Below are 17,415 nucleotides of genomic sequence, written 5' to 3'. Positions count from 1 at the left end.
TAGATATCTGTGAAATCCATCTGGTCCAGTGTATCATTTAAAGCTCTTGTTTCTTTGGAGATGTTGTGTTTAGAAGACCTATTGAGTGTAGAGAGCGCTAGATTGAACTCACCAAGTATAAGTGTATTTTTATCTAAGTATGTCTTAACTTTGGTTATTAATTGATTGATATATTTGGCAGCTCCCACATTCGGGGCATATATATTGAGGATTGTTAAGTCCTCTTGTTGGATAGATCCTTTAAGTATGATATAGTGTGCCTCTTCATCTCTCACTACAGTCTTCAGGGTAAATTTTAGTTCATCTGATATAAGGATGGCTACCCCTGCTTTCTTTTGAGGACCCTTTGAATTGTAAATGGTTCTCCAACCTTTTATTTTCAGGCTGTAGGTGTCCTTCTGTCTAAAATGAGTCTCTTGTAGACAGCAAATAGATGGGTCCTGCTTTTTTATCCAGTCTGACACCCTGTGACTTTTGATGGGATCAATAAGCCCGTTCACGTTCAGAGTTACTATTGAAAGATATGAGTTTAGTGTCATCATGATATCTATTCAGTCCTTGTTTTGTGGATTGTTCCACTGGACTTCTTCTTTAAGGGGAATTTTAAGAGTCCCCCTTAAAATTTCTTGCAGAGCTGGTTTGGAGGTCACATATTCTTTCAGTTCCTGCCTGTCTTGGAAGCTCTTTATCTCTCCTTCCATTCTGAATGAGAGCCTTGCTGGATAAAGTATTCTTGGTTGCATGTTCTTCTCATTTAGGACCCTGAATATATCCTGCCAGCCCTTTCTGGCCTGCCAGGTCTCTGTGGAGAGGTCTGCTATTATCCTAATACTCCTTCCCATAAAAGTCAGGGATTTCTTGTCTCTTGCTGTTTTAAGGATCTTCTCTTTATCTTTGGAATTTGCAAGCTTAACTATTAAATGTCAAGGTGTTGAACGGTTTTTATTGATTTTTGGGGGAGGGGAATCTCTCTATTTCCTGGATCTGAATGCCTGTTTCCCTTCCCAGATTAGGAAAGTTTTCAGCTATGATTTGTTGAAATACATATTCTGGCCCTCTCTCCCTTTCGGCACCCTCAGGAACCCCAATTAAACGTAGGTTTTTCTTCCTCAGGCTGTTGTTTATTTCCCTTAATCTATCCTCATGGTCTTTTAATTGTTTTTCTCTTTTTTCCTCAGTTTCCCTCTTTGCCATCAACTTGTCTTCCATGTCACTCACTCGTTCTTCCATCTTGTTAACCCTCATTGTTAGGACTTCTAGTTTGGATTGCATCTCATTCAATTGATTTTTAATTTCTGCTTGAATAGATCTAAATTTTGCAGTCATGAAGTCTCTTGAGTCCTTTATGCTTTTTTCTAGGGCCACCAGTAGCTGTATAATAGTGCTTCTGATTTGGCTTTCTGACATTGAATTGTAATCCAGATTTTGTAACTCTGTGGGAGAGAGGACTGTTTCTGATTCTTTCTTTTGAGGTGAGGTTTTCCTTCTACTCATTTTGCTCATTGGAGAGTGGCCAAAAACAAGTTGTATTGGGAAAAGGAGAAAAAGAGAGGAGAGAAAGAAGGAAAGGAAAGAGAAAAATAAAAAAGAAGAAAGGAAGAAAAAAGAAGAAAAAGAGAAAGAAAAAGAAAGAAAGGGAAAAAAGGGTGGGGAAAGCAAACAGAAATCAAAAAGGAAAAAAAAAAACAACACGGGGGAGTATCTTCTGATTCTGTATACTTTAAGTCCCTTGACTTCCCCTGGAACTTGTCCATCTAGCTGGTCTTCTGGGGGAGGGGCTTGTTTGCTGATTTTCAGGTGTTAGCACTTGGGGGAGCTGCTCTGCCCCCTGCCTTGTGCAGGGCTCAGTGGGGGTTGTTGTTTACCCCGTGAGGCCCCAGGAGGATCAACCACAGTGGCGTTGACCAGCTCTGGAGCCCGTGATTCAGCTCCCGCAGTAACTACGGAGCTCTCCGTCGGCAGGGTCTGGATGCTCCGGGGCGGGGCTGCTGATCTGCTCAGCTCGGGGCAGGAGCGTCCTTGCTGTCCTGGGCCCTCCCGGCCTCTGCCTGTCCCGGGGGGAGGCCGGATCCTGGGCTGTGTCCCAGGCGCCCTGTGTCCCGGGCCTGCGCTGTTGGATTCACACTACCGGGGGCAGCCCCCTCCATGCGGAGCCTCCGGCCGAGCCCATGATGGAGAATTTTAAAAGCAGAAAGAGGAAAGAAAACAGTTACATGCAAGGTAAAATCCATAGGCTACCAGCTGAATTTTCATCAGAAACCTTACAGGCCAGAAGAAAGTAGCATGATATATTTAAAGTGCTGAAAGAAAAAGAATCTACAGCTAAGAATACTCTATCCAACAAGGCTATCATGGAGAATAGAAGAAGAGATGGAGTGTTCCATACAAACAAAAAAGTTAAAGGAGTTCATGACCACATACCAACCCTACAAGAAATGTTAAATGATAGTATTTGAATGGAAAGGAAAGAAAGACTATAGTACAAGAATGAAAGGTAGGAAGCAAAAAGATAAAAGTAAAAATAAGTATATCTGTAAAAATATCAGTCAAGGGACTACCAAAATAAAAATATGTAAAGGATGACACCATATGCCCAAATGGTGGTGGTGGGGGGGGAGAATGGGCTCAAAATTAAGCAATCAACAATTTAATAATAGACTGATATATATATATATGTATTCATATTATGTTATATGCAAACTTAATGGTAACCATAAATCAAAATCAGTAATAAATATAAAAAAGAGGAAGAAATCCAAATATGTCACTAAAGAGAGCCAGATTACAGTCAGAGAAGATAACAAGGGAAGAAAGGACAGAGACCTACAAAACCAACCATAAACCAAGTAACAAAATGGTAATTAATAAATATCTATCAATAATTACTTTGAATGTAAATAGATTAAATGCACTTATCAAAAGCCATAGGGTGACAGAATGCAAGAAAAAACAAGACTCATCTGTATGCTCTCTACAAGAGATTCATTTCTCACCTAGAGACACATGTAGATTGAAAGTGAGAGAATAGAGAAATATTTATCATGCAAATGGATGTGAAAAAAAACCCGGGATAGTAAAACTTAGATAAAAGACTTTCAGACAAAGACTATAACAAGAGATGAACAAGGACACTATATAATCATAAAGGAGACAATTCAACAAGAAGATATTATAATTGTAAATATTAATGCACACAACATGGGAGTACCCAAATACATAAAATAGTTAATAATAAACATAAGGAAATGAATCAATAGTAACACAATAATGGTAGTGAATGTTAACACCCCACATACATCAATGGACAGATCACCAAACGGAAAATCGACAAGGAAACAGTGACTGAATGAAATACTGGACCAGATGGATTTAACAGATACATCGAAAACATCCCATCCTAAAACAGCAGAATACAAATGTTTTTCAACTGCATAATATGTGACCAGAATAGGTCATATATTAGACCACAAAACAAAACCCCAAAATTCAATAATATCGATGACATCATGCATCTTTTTTGACCAAAATGCTATAATCTTAGGAATTGACCACAAGAAAAAATTTGGGAAGACCACAAATACTTGGAGATTAAATAACACACCTCTAAACAATAAATGGGTTAAAGAAATCAAAGAAGAAACCCAAAAGTATATGGAAACAAATGAAAATGAAAACACAAAGGTCCAAAATCTTTGGGACACAGCAAAAGCATTTTTTGAAAGGTTTACTTACTTATTTACTTGGCAGAGAGAGAGAGTGCCCAAGCGGGAGGAGTGGCAGGCAGAGGTAGAGGGCGAAGCAGACTCCCCACTGAGCAGGAAGCCCAATGCAGGACTCAATCCCAAGACCCTGAGATCATGATATGAACTGAAGACACACTTGATCAACTGAGCCACCCCAGTGCCCTGACCAAAAGCATTTCTAAGAAGGAAATCTTCTCTAATTTCCTGGTTGACCCTTTCATCTTTTAGAAGGATGCTTTTTAACCTCCATGTGTGTTTGAGTTTCTTCCAAATTTCTTCTTGTGATTGAGTTCTAGTTTCAAAGCATTGTGGTCTGAAAATATGCAGGGGACAATCCCAATCTTTTGGTATCTGTTGAGACCTGATTTTTAACCCAGTATGTGGTCTATTCTGGAGAAAGTTCCATGTGCACTCGAGAAGAATGTATTCAGTAGCATTCAAATGCAAAGTTATGTATATATCTGTGAAATCCGTCTGGTCCAGTGTGTCATTTAAAGCCCTTCTTTCTTTGGAGATGTTCTTCTTGGAGTATCTGTCATTTGCAGAAAGTGCTGCGTTGAAGTCTCCTATTATTAGTATATTATTATCTATGTCTTTACTTTGGTTATTAATTGATTGATATACTTAGCAGCTCCCACATTCGGGGCATAAATATTCATGATTGTTAAGTCCTCTTGTTGGATAGATGCTTTAAGTATGATATATTGTCCCTCTTCATCTCTTATTACAGTCTTTGGGATACACTTTAATTTATCTGGTATGAGGATTCCTACCCCTGCTTTCTTTTGAGGACCATTTGAATGGTAAATGGTTCTCCAACCTTTTATTTTCAGGCTGCAGGTGTCCTTATGTCTAAAATGAGTCTCTTGTAGACAGCAAATAGATGGGTCTTGCTTTTTTATCCAGTCTGAAACCCTCCGCCTTTTGATGGGATCATTAAGCCCATTCACGTTCAGAGTTACTATTGAAAGATCTGAATTTAGTGTCATCATAGTTCCTATTCAGTCCCTGTTTTTTGTGGATTGTTTCTTTGGGCTTCCTCTTTCTTTTATAGGGTCCCCCTTAATATTTATTGCACAGCTGGTTTTGTGGTCACATATTGTTTCAGTTTCTTCCTATCCTGGAAGCTCTTTATCATATCTCTCCTTCTATTCTGAATGAGAGCCTTGCTGGATAGAATATTCTTGGCTGCATGTTCTTCTCATTTAGGACCCTGAATATACCCTTCTAGCCCTTTCTCGCTGCCAGGTCTGCTGTTAATCTAATATTTCTCCCCATATAAGTTAGGGATCTCTTGTCTCTTGTTGCTTTAAGGATTTTCTCTTTATCTTTGGAATTTGCAAGTTTCACTATTAAATGAACCGTGCTGAACGGTTTTTATTGATTTGGGGGGGGGGAACCTCTGTGTCTCCTGGATCTGAATGCCCTTTTCCTGCCCCAAATTAGGGATGCTCTCACCTATTTTTTTCCAATATGCTCTCTGCCCTCTGGCCCTCTCGGGGTTCTCTGGAACCCCGTTATATGTAGATTTTTCCTTCTGAGGCTATCATTTATTTTCTTTAACCTTTCTTTATGGTCTTTTAATTGTTTTTCTCTTTTTTCCTCAGCTTCCTTCCTTGCCATCAAATTGTCTTCTATTTTGCTCACTCTCTTCCAACTCATTAAACCTTGTCATTAGGACCTCCAGCTTGGATAGCATCTCGTTTGATTGATTTTTAATTTCAACCTGGTTAGATCTAAATTCTGCAGTCATGATATCTCTTGAATCCTTTATGCTTTTTTCCAGAGCCACCAGTAGCTCTTTTTTAAGATTTTTTTTATTATTCATGAGAGACACAGACTGAGAGAGGCAGAGACATAGGCAGAGGGAGAAGCAGGCTCCTTGCGGGGAGCCTGATGTAGGACTTGATCCCGGGACCCACAATCATGACCTGAGCCAAAAGCAAGTGCCCAACCGTTGAGCCACCCAGGCATCCCACACCAGTAGCTTTATAATTGTGCTTCTGAATTGGCTTTCTGACATTGAATTGTAATCCATATTCTGTAACTGTGGCAGAGAATACTGTTTCTGATCCTTTCTTTTGTGGTGAATTCTTCCTTCTAGTCATTTTGCTCAGTGCAGGGTGGCTTATGAGTAGACTGAGTCAAGAATATCAACCATAACCTAAGTAAATTTCACCCTAGATGATTCTGATGAGGTCAGAGCTCAGAAATTGAGAACAATGATGAGAAAAAAAATAAAACAAAAAGACCACTAAAGTGAAAAACATTTTAAAAATAAAGTAGTAAAAAAAAAAAAGGCCAAGAATCCCAAAGCAGAAGAAAAAAAAAAAGAGAAAAAAAGAAGAGAAAAAAGAAAAAGTAAAGAAGAAAAAAGAAAAAAAAAGAGAAGAGAAAAGGAGGGGACTGGGAGATGGTGGTGGTGATTAAGTTGTAGTGGAGGGAGAATATAGTCTAGCTGAGGGGTCCTAGAGAACCTCTTGGTTCTGAGCGTATTAAGTTCTGTCTGTTAGAAGATGCTCAGTCCCACATGTATATAAAGCAGAAATACTTTTAGAAAGCCCCAACATCAATCACCAAAACATAAATGAAATAAAAGGGGGGGCAGAATGTGAATTAAGAAAAAATATGATCTCATAGAATGAACCAGCATGGTATACCTCACGCTCACCATTTTTCAGAAGGTATTAACTTCCGCCATTATAGAACAAAATGAGGCAGGGAAAACAAAAAACACAAAACAAAACAACAACCAAAAAAAACCCCATATCTTGTATATCTCCCAAAATTAAGTTGAATATGTTGAAGGGAATCTAGAAGTGGAAAATATATCTAGGACCTGTAATTGTAGAAATATGAAAGTCAAAAAGGAAGAAACTTAAAAATGAAGAGGTGGTAATATATTGTAGTTAAAATGGGAAAAGAGAAAAAATTGGAAATTTATGGTCTGTTATAAAAACGAGTCGTACTGGAAAAAGAAAAAAATAGGAGGGATACCCTCTGGTTCTATATACTGTAAATCCCTCGACTTCCCCTGGAGCTTTCCAGCGCTGCTTGGTCAAGAACTTGCTCTTCCCCTGCCCTTCTGGCAGGTCTGGGAGAGGGGCCTGCTGTGCTGATTCTCAGGTGTGTGCACCTGGGAGAGATGCCCCGCCCCCTTCCGGGTGCTGGGCTCAGTGGAAGCGGTTTACCCCATGAGGTTCCTGTTCCGTGGTGGCCCTGCTCCGTCCCAGGCACAGGGTGACACCAGTAGGATCAACAGCACTGGCAGCGGCTGGGTCTCCAGCTCTGGAGTCAGCTCCCCCAGTAACTAATGTAGTCTCCCTGTCCACACTGGCCTGGATACTCTCGGGTCAAGGGCACTGATCTGCCTGCGCCCTCTCTGTCCTGTGCCCTCTCCACCTTCGCCTGTCCTGGGGGGAGTGCAAGATCATGGACTCTGTCCCCCGGCACCCTGGGATCCAGGGCCTGTGCTGCTGGAATCGAGCTCCTGGGGCCACAGCTCCCGAAGGCAACAGGGCATGGACCCCTCCGCCTGGAGCCCCCGCCTGACTGACTGGCTTCTCCCCAAGACCCTACCAGGCGCTCCAGCCCTTTACCGAGATCAGCCGTGATGTGGGTGAGCTCACCCCTGGGGCACACTTTCTCTATTAGTGACTCTGGGAGACTGGAGGCTCCACTGCCCCTCCTGCAATTCTGGTTGATTTCCCTGCTGAGCGCCTTTCTGTCTGGGAAGAATGCAGTGCGGAATTTTAAGGTTCCTGCTTCTCTGGGCCTCAGCGCTCCTGTCCCTTAGGCTCTCACCCATGGGCTTTAATCCAGCTCCTCATTGGTCCCCTCCACCACTTGATTCTTTTTTATTTCTTTTCCTGCTTTCCTACCTTGTTAGAAGTGAAAACCCTTCTCTCTGTAGGGTCTAGCTGTTCTCTCTTTAAATCTCAGGTTGAATTCGTAGGTTTTCAGGATGATTTAGTGGAAAGGTATCTAGGTAACTTGGGGTGACCTGGTGTGTTGAGGACCTTACTCCTATGCCATCTTGCCCCTTACCCAATCCCAGTCTTTAATGTCAGAAAATCCATCTAAGCAAGTGTTTGGTAGGATATGGAAAAATTATAACCTTCAGACCTTGTTGGTGGGATTATAAAATGATATAGCTACTTTGAAAAAGAGTTTGGAAACCCTTAAATTTATTAAAGATGCTTACCATATGTCCCTACTTATCTTAGATATTTAATTGAGTAATGAAAACATACATCCACCAAAAACTGCACTCATATTGATATCAATATTAATAATAGCCTCAATGTTGAAACACAGATTTGCACCAATTGATAAATAGATAAACAAAATATATATGGTGTATATTTATATCGTGCATTTTTTGGCATTGATAAAAGAGCAATAATGAATCTTGTTGTTCTTGGGGTTTTGTGTTTTTTTTTTTTTTTTGATTTTAGTAATTTGAATCTTCTCCCTTTTTTTCTTAGTCCATCTAGGTAATGGTTTATCAATTTTCCTGACTTTTTTCAAAACACCAACTTTTAAAAATGATTTTCTCAATTGATGTCCTATTCTCTATTTAGCTGCAATCTCTATTATTTCCTGCTACTATTATTTCTGCTGCAATCTCTATTATTTCCTCATTTTTTGCTGTTTTTGGGGTTAGTTTTCTTTTTCTAGTTCATTAACTTATAAATTAGGTTTTTGATGTGCTTTGTAGTAATGTACTTTATTATATTTTTTAATATAAGCATTTATAGTTAAAAATTTCCCCTTAGCACTTCTTTTAATGTGTCCCACAAGTTTTGGTCATAGGGGAAGAGAGGGAAAAATAAAACAAGACAAAATCAGAGAGGGAGACAAACCATAAGAGACTCTTATCCATAGGAAACAAACTGAAGGTTGCTGGAGGGCAGAGGGGTTGGGAGATGGGGTAACTGGGTGATGGGCATTAAGGAGGGCATGTGACATAATGCACACTGAGTGTTATATACAATTGATCAAGCACTGAACTCTACCTCTGAAACTAATAATAAGCTATATGTTAATTAGCTGAATTTAAATAAGATAAAATTTATAAATAAATAAATAGGGCAGGGAAGATGGAGTTGTGGGGTGCCTGCAGGGCTCAGTCAGTGAAGCTCCCAACTTGACTTCAGCTTGGGTCATGATCTCAGGGTTTGTGACACTAAACCCCACATTGGGCTCTGTGCTGAGCATGGAGTCAGCCTGAGATTCTCTCTCTCCTTCTCCCTCTGCCCCTCCCTCAAATATGATGATTTGAAATATTCCCAGCCCATTCGTGTTACAAAAATAAAGAAATCATGTTTTCAAATAACACTAACTGTATGGCTAAACACTCTTTTAGTAAAGAGATTATAGGTTTTTGTATCCCTCAAAATCCAAATGTTGAAACCTATTCCCCAATATGATGGTATTTAGAGGTAGGGCCTTTGAAAGGTGCTTAGACCATTAGGATGGAGCCTTTATAATGGGATTGGTGCCCTTCTAAAAATGAGACCCAAGATAGCTCTCTTTCTCCTTCTTCCATGTGGTGATACAGTAAAACAACCAACCATTAACCAGAAAGAGTGCCCTCCCCAGACACCAAAACTGGTGGCAATTTGATTTGGGATATCTTAAGTCTCCAGAACTGCAAAAAATAATGTATTGCTTATAAACCACCATATTTATAGTATTGTTGCAGCAGCCTGAATGGACTAAGACAGGATGTTACTCATGGATCCAACCAGCTGTCTCAGCAGAAGCTAGGAATAGAGAGATGGGGTTATACCAGCAGAACATTGCAAGCTTGAAGGAGACAGAGATAGGAAAATATAAAGGCAGGCTATTAGACTTTAGGGGTACTACAGAATTAGACCCCAGGACTATCCATCTGTGAACATATTTTATACTTCAAGAAAAAGGAAGAATGACCCTAAAGGTATTTGGAGATCAAGAAGACTGCCACTGCTATTATGGGATCATAAGGCACAGGTCCAGGGGCCAAGGCTTTGTTTCCTCTGATTCCAGAGGACAGAACCACTTTCTGGTTTCAGATTGCCACCCAGGGCCTCAGAGGCAACACACTACCACCCTATCAGGCTAAGAAGGTGGGATTACTCCCCAGTGGAACTGGAAGACAGAACACTGAGCTAAAGAGGGTTATTCTCCAGTCTTAAAATCTAGTGAAATGTTCCCTGCTAGGTTTTGAATTCTTTTTTGTTTTTTTTTAGGTTTTGAATTCATATGAGACCATGACTCCTCTCTTCATTATGGTTTCTCTCTTTTGAAATGGAAAGGTCTATCCTATGCCTCTTCCATCATTGTATTTTGGAAGCAGATAACTTATCTGGCTTCAGTTTCACAACTGGAGAATTTTGCTTCATACTTCCAAGTCTTGCCCACATTTGACTAAGATGATATTTAGAGGAGATTTGGGATTTAGAGTTGAATATGAAATGAGTCAAGACTTTTAGGCTATTGTGATGTATTTTGTATATAAGTACATGAATTTTGGTGGTCCAGAGTGCGGACTGTTATGGGTTGGATTGTGAGTTCTCAAAATTCATATGATGAAGTCTTAATTCCTAGTACCTCAGAATAAGACTATTTTGGGAGACAGAGCTTTAAACAGGTAATTGAATTAAAATGAAGCCATTAGGGTGGCCCCTAATCTAATCTGATTGGTGTCCTTATAAGAAAAGAAAATTTGGACAAAGAAACACATGTGCATGTATGAGGACATGTGTAAATAACACAGGAAGAAGGCAATCATCTGGAAGCCAAGCAGATGCCTCAGAGGAAACCAAATCTACTGACATTTTGAAAATGGACTTCTAGCCTCTAGAACTGTAAAAATAAATAAATAAATAAATAAATAAATAAATAAATAAATAATAAATAAATAAATAAATTTCTGTTGTTTAAGCCACCTAATCTGTGATTTTGTTATGGCAGCCCTAGCAAACAAATATAGGAGTAGAAGTTTTCTATTATACATCACATAGAATTTTGTTTTGCTTTTTTTTTTTTTTGAAAGATTTTATTTATTTATTCATGAGAGACACAGAAAGAGAGAGAGGCAGAGACACAGGCAGAGGGAGAAGCAGGCTCCCTGCAGGAGATCCTGAGACTCCAGGATCACTCCTTGGGCCAAATGAAGGCAGGCACTAAACCACTGAGCCACCCAGGCTGCCCCTAGTTTAAGTTTTCTATTGCAAATTATATCACTTTTGATAAACTATAATTTCTTTTTTTAAGATTTTATTTATTTATTCATGAGAGACACAGAAAAAGAGGCAAAGACACAGGCAGAGGGAGAAGCAGGCTCCCTGCAGGGAGCCCAATGTGGGACTTGATCCCAGGACCCCATGATCATGCCCGGAGTCGAAAGCAGACGCTCAACTGCTGAGCCACTCAGGTGTCCCAGATAAATGAAATTTTCTGAGCAGAACTGACATTTTGTTGAAAATATCAAATTTATTGCTATACATTTATACAATGTGGTTTATCAAATTTTTGCTTCTTCAATTATCTCCTTGATAGCTAGCTTTTTGTACATTTTCATACTTTTATTTTTTTTTGAGCCAAATTTTTTTTTAATTAATTTTTATTGGTGTTCAATTTACCAACATACAGAAAAACACCCAGTGCTCATCCCGTCAAGTGTCCACCTCAGGGCCCGTCACCCATTCCCCTCCAACACCCGCCCTCCTCCCCTTCCACCACCCTTAGTTCGTTTCCCCAAGTTAGGAGTCTTTATGTTCTGTCTCCCTTCCTGATATTTCCCAACATTTCTTTTCCCTTCCTTTATATTCCCTTTCACTATTATTTATATTCCCCAAATGAATGAGAACATACACTGTTTGTCCTTCTCCGATTGACTTATTTCACTCAGCATAATACCCTCCAGTTCCATCCACGTTGAAGCAAATGGTGGGTATTTGTCGTTTCTAATGGCTGAGTAATATTCCATTGTATACATAAACCACATCTTCTTTATCCATTCATCTTGCGATGGACACCGAGGCTCCTTCCACAGTTTGGCTATTGCGGCCATTGCTGATAGAAACATCAGGGTGCAGGTGTCCCGACGTTTCATTGCATCTGAATCTTTGGGGTAAATCCCCAACAGTGCAATTGCTGGGTCGTAGGGCAGGTCTATTTTTAACTCTTTGAGGAACCTCCACACAGTTTTCCAGAGTGGCTGCACTAGTTCACATTCCCACCAACAGTGTAAGAGGGTTTCCTTTTCTCCGCATCCTCTCCAACATTTGTGGTTTCCTGCCTTTTTAATTTTCCCCATTCTCACTGGTGTAAGGTGGTATCTCATTGTGGTTTTGATTTGTATTTCCCTGATGGCAAGTGATGCAGAGCATTTTCTCATGTGCATGTTGGCCATGTCTATGTCTTCCTCTGCGAGATTTCTCTTCATGTCTTTTGCCCATTTCATGATTGGATTGTTTGCTTCTTTGGTGTTGAGTTTAATAAGTTCTTTATAGATTTTGGAAACTAGCCCTTTATCTGATCTGTCATTTGCAAATATCTTCTCCCATTCTGTAGGTTGTCTTTTAGTTTTGTTGACTGTATCCTTTGCTGTGCAAAAGCTTCTTATCTTGATGAAGTCCCAATAGTTCATTTTTGCTTTTGTTTCTTTTGCCTTTGTGAATGTATCTTGCAAGAAGTTACTGTGGCCGAGCTAAAAAAGGGTGTTGCCTGTGTTCTCTTCTATGATTTTGATGGACTCTTGTCTCACATTTAGATCTCTCATCCATTTTGAGTTTATCTTTGTGTATGGTGAAAGAGAGTGGTCCAGTTTCATTCTTCTGCATGTGGATGTCCAATTTTCCCAGCACCATTTATTGAAGAGACTGTCTTTCTTCCAATGGATAGCCTTTCCTCCTTTATCAAATATTAGTTGACCATACATTTCAGGGTCCACTTCTGGGTTCTCTATTCTGTTCCATTGATCTATGTGTCTGTTTTTGTGCCAGTACCACACTGTCTTGATGACCACAGCTTTGTAGTACAACCTGAAATCTGGCATTGTGATGCCCCCAGATATGGTTTTCTTTTTTAAAATTCCCCTGGCTATTCGGGGTCTTTTCTGATTCCACACAAATCTTAACATAATTTGTTCTAGCTCTCTGAAGAAAGTCCATGGTATTTTGATAGGGATTGCATTAAACGTGTAAATTGCCCTGGGTAACATTGACATTTTTACAATATTAATTCTGCCAATCCATGAGCATGGAATATTTTTCCATCTCTTTGTGTCTTCCTCAATTTCTTTCAGAAGTGTTCTATAGTTTTTAGGGTATAGATCTTTTACCTCTTTGGTTAGGTTTATTCCTAGGTATCTTATGCTTTTGGGTGCAATTGTAAATGGGATTGACTCCTTAATTTCTCTTTCTTCAGTCTCATTGTTAGTGTATAGAAATGCCATTGATTTCTGGGCATTGATTTTGTATCCTGCCACGCTACCAAATTGCTGTATGAGTTCTAGCAATCTTGGGGTGGAGGCTTTTGGGTTTTCTATGTAGAGTATCATGTCATCGGCGAAGAGGGAGAGTTTGACTTCTTCTTTGCCAATTTGAATGCCTTTAATGTCTTTTTGTTGTCTGATTGCTGAGGCGAGGACTTCCAGAACTATGTTGAACAGCAGTGGTGAGAGTGGACATCCCTGTCTTGTTCCTGATCTTAGGGGAAAGGCTCCCAGTGCTTCCCCATTGAGAATGATATTTGCTGTGGGCTTTTCGTAAATGGCTTTTAAGATGTCGAGGAAAGTTCCCTCTATCCCAACACTCTGAAGGGTTTTGATCAGGAATGGATGCTGTATTTTGTCAAATGCTTTCTCTGCATCTAATGAGAGTATCATATGGTTCTTGGTTTTTCTCTTGCTGATATGATGAATCACATTGATGGTTTTACGAGTGTTGAACCAGCCTTGTGTCCCAGGGATAAATCCTACTTGGTCATGGTGAATAATTTTCTTAATGTGTTGTTGGATCCTATTAGCTAGTATCTTGTTGAGAATTTTTGCATCCATGTTCATCAGGGATATTGGTCTGTAATTCTCCTTTTTGGTGGGGTCTTTGTCTGGTTTCGGAATTAAGGTGATGCTGGCCTCATAGAACGAATTTGGAAGTACTCCATCTCTTTCTATCTTTCCAAACAGCTTTAGTAGAATAGGTATGATTTCTTCTTTAAACGTTTGATAGAATTCCCCTGGGAAGCCATCTGGCCCTGGACTCTTGTGTCTTGGGAGGTTTTTGATGACTGCTTCAACTTCCTCCCTGGCATTTTCATACTTTTAAGAATGAGTTTAGCTAAAATGTTAATTGATCATTCCTCACAGGATCAGTTTTTCTATTTTCTTTTTAAATCTTTACTTAATTGAAATAAATAAAGAAGTTTAAATCTTAAGCATTCAGTGTGAGTTGACTATTGCATATACCTGTTACTCACATTTATTACAAGATGGAGAATGTTTGCATCATTCCAGTAAAATCTTTGCATTCATTTACTAGAGTCACCATAACAAAGTACCAAAGACTAGGTGGCTCAAACAAATTTTTCACAATCTTGGATACCAAAAGTCTGGATCAAAGTGCTGGCAAAGGTTAGTTTCTTTCAGGCTTCCCTCTTTGGTTTGTAGATAGCCATTGTTACCCTATACTTTCATACAACCTTCCCATCACATATGTCTATATTCTAATTTCCTCTTCTTCTAAGGACAACCACTAAATCAGATTAGGGTCGACCTAATGACCCTATTTTAACTTAATTACGTACTTAAAGACAGTATCTCCAAATACAGTCATATTCTGATGTACCAGGAATTAAGACTTTAAAATGTAAATTTTGAGGAGATACAATTTGACCCATACTATCCCTCCTGCCCCTTTCCAATTTTTCCCACAAAGCAACCACTTTGACTTCTATTACCATAATTTTTTCCTATTGTGCTTCAAATAAGTGAAATGATAATTATATTTTTATATCTGTGTGGCTTCTTTTGCTTAATACAATGACTTTGTGATTCATCCATATTGTTGTAATTACCTGTAGCTTTTTCTTTTTACTGCCAAGCGGTAAACCATTACATAAATACAACTCAAGTTGTCTATCCATTTTCTTATTGATGGGCATTAGGGTTATTGCTACACCTGGACTATTATTAAAAAAAAAAAAAAAGGTTGCTGGGAAGATTCTTGTTACAGTCTTATTGTGAACATGTTTCTATTTTTTTTAGGTAAATTCCTGAATGGATTTTGTAGGGCCTCTGAATAGGTATATATTTAACTTTGGAAGAAATTACCAAGCTGCTCTCCAAATTGCTTTACCAGCAACACAATAGGTTATGCCTCATACTCTTATCAATGTTTGGTATAATTGGTTATATTTATGTATATATACATATACACATATGTATGTATATATTACATATATGTATACATACATAGATATCTAATTGGTAATACATATATATGGAGATTTCCATATATTTCCATATATTCCATATATTTCATATATATGTGTGTGTATATACCTCTCTATGTATCTATATATACCTATATATATGTATATATCTCCATACTAGTGGGCATGACATCTGATTCTGGCACTTATTTCTATTACTCCATGGTGTGCATCTTTTCATGTACAGTTTGTCCATTCATATATCTTTTTCTGTGAAGTATATGTTCAAATCCTTTGCACATTTGACAAAAACAGGATGGTTAATTTTTTTATTTGTTCATGTTCTTTATATATTCTGCAAACAAGTCCTTTGTAAAATATACATACTGTGAATATATTCACACAATCTGTGGTTTGTCTATTTAGATTCTTAGGGGTATCTTTTGATGAACAAAAACCTTAAATTTTGAAAAAGTCCCTTGTATCATTTTATGTTTCTAGAAAAATTTTGCCTTCCTCAATGTCACAAATGTGTCCTCATACATTTTCATCTAGAAGCTTTATGGTTTGGGTTCTTTCCTGTAAGTCTATGAAACACTTCAAAACGTCTGTTTAGGACTGGGTAAAGGTTGAGGTCACTGTTTTCCATTTGGGTGGTCTGGTTTGTAAAAGCATCAGTTGTTGATGATGATTCAATGATTCTCATTGAATTTTCTTGACTCTGGTTGAAAATCAATGGACTATGTAACGTGTGGTCTATATTAGGACTTTATTATGTTCCAAGGTGTATTTGTCTATCCATATGTCAACACTACATTGCCTTGTTTCCTTTAATTAGAATACATCTTGAAGTTGGATAGTGTAATGTAAGTCCTCCAATTTTTAGAAGATTGGTTTTGCTATTCTAGATGTTGTAAATTTCCAAATTTTACAATCAGCTTGTCAATTCAAAATATCCTGCTGGGGTTTTGTTAGGAGTTACACTGAGTCCATACATCAGGTAGAGATTGGCATCTTAACAATATTGAGTCTTCCAACATAGGGATGTGATATACGTTTCCATCTATTTAAGCATTTTAAAATTATTCACAGAAACTTTTGTATCTTTTAGTATAAAGTCTCATACAGTGTCATTAGATTTGTTCCTAAGTATGACTATTTTATGCTATAGATCATATAATTTGTTTTCAAGTGTTCACTGTTAATATGGAATTAACAGTTTATTATCATTATCGAACTTCTAGCCTGTAACCTTTCTAAATTCACTTATTCATTCAAAATTAGTTTGGGAAATTTCATATAATTTTTGTAAATATACAATTATTTTCCTTTTTTCTTAGTCTTTTATTTCTTTTTCTTGCCTATTGTTTTGGGTACAGCTTCTAATGAGATGTGGTATAGAAGGGGCAGGAGCAGATATTTTTGCCTCCTTTCCAATTCTAGGGGAAAAGGATTTATTTTGTGTTTTTATTTTTATAAATTTATTTTTTATTGGTGTTCAATTTGCCAACATATAGAATAACACCCAGTGCTCATCTCATCAAGTGCCCACCTCAGTGCCCGCCATCCAGTCACCCCCACCCCCCTCCTCCCCTTCCACCACCCCTAGTTCGTTTCCCAGAGTTAGGAGTCTTTCATGTTCTGTCTCCTTTTCTGATATTTCCCACTCGTTTTTTCTCCTTTCTAGGGAAAAAGGATTTAATATTAAACTATTAAGCATGATATTAGCTGCTACACTTTCATAGATGTCCTTATCAAATGGTAAAAATTGTCTTCTATTTTTGGCTTGCTAGAATTTTTTTTTCATATTCAGTCTTGAATTTTGTCAAATTATTTTGTTATCTGTCATTTCCCCTTTATGTTAGTTTGCTGAATTATATTGCTGGGGTAAACCCAATTTGATCATGCTATATCATTTTTTTTTCATCCTTAAGTTCTGTTTCCTACTATTTTAAATATTTTTACATCTGTATTCATGAGGGATATTAGTCTTTTTCTTTTCTCATATATGTCAAGTTTTGTTACTGGGGTTATGCTGGTTTCATAACACAAGTTGAAAACTCCTCCTTATTTCTTGAATGAGTTTGTGTAGAATTGTGTCATTTTTAACCTAAATATTTAGTAAAATTCACCAGTGAATTAATCAGGTCTTCAAAGTTTTCTTATTGGAAAGATATGTAATTATAAATTCAATACTTTAGTAAATATAGAAATATTTTTAGATTTTCTTTTTCTTCTTGCATAATTT

This window comes from Vulpes lagopus, chromosome 3, assembly GCF_018345385.1.
Source record: "Vulpes lagopus strain Blue_001 chromosome 3, ASM1834538v1, whole genome shotgun sequence".
Lineage (NCBI taxonomy): Eukaryota > Metazoa > Chordata > Mammalia > Carnivora > Canidae > Vulpes > Vulpes lagopus.
This window is presented reverse-complemented; position numbering follows the sequence as displayed.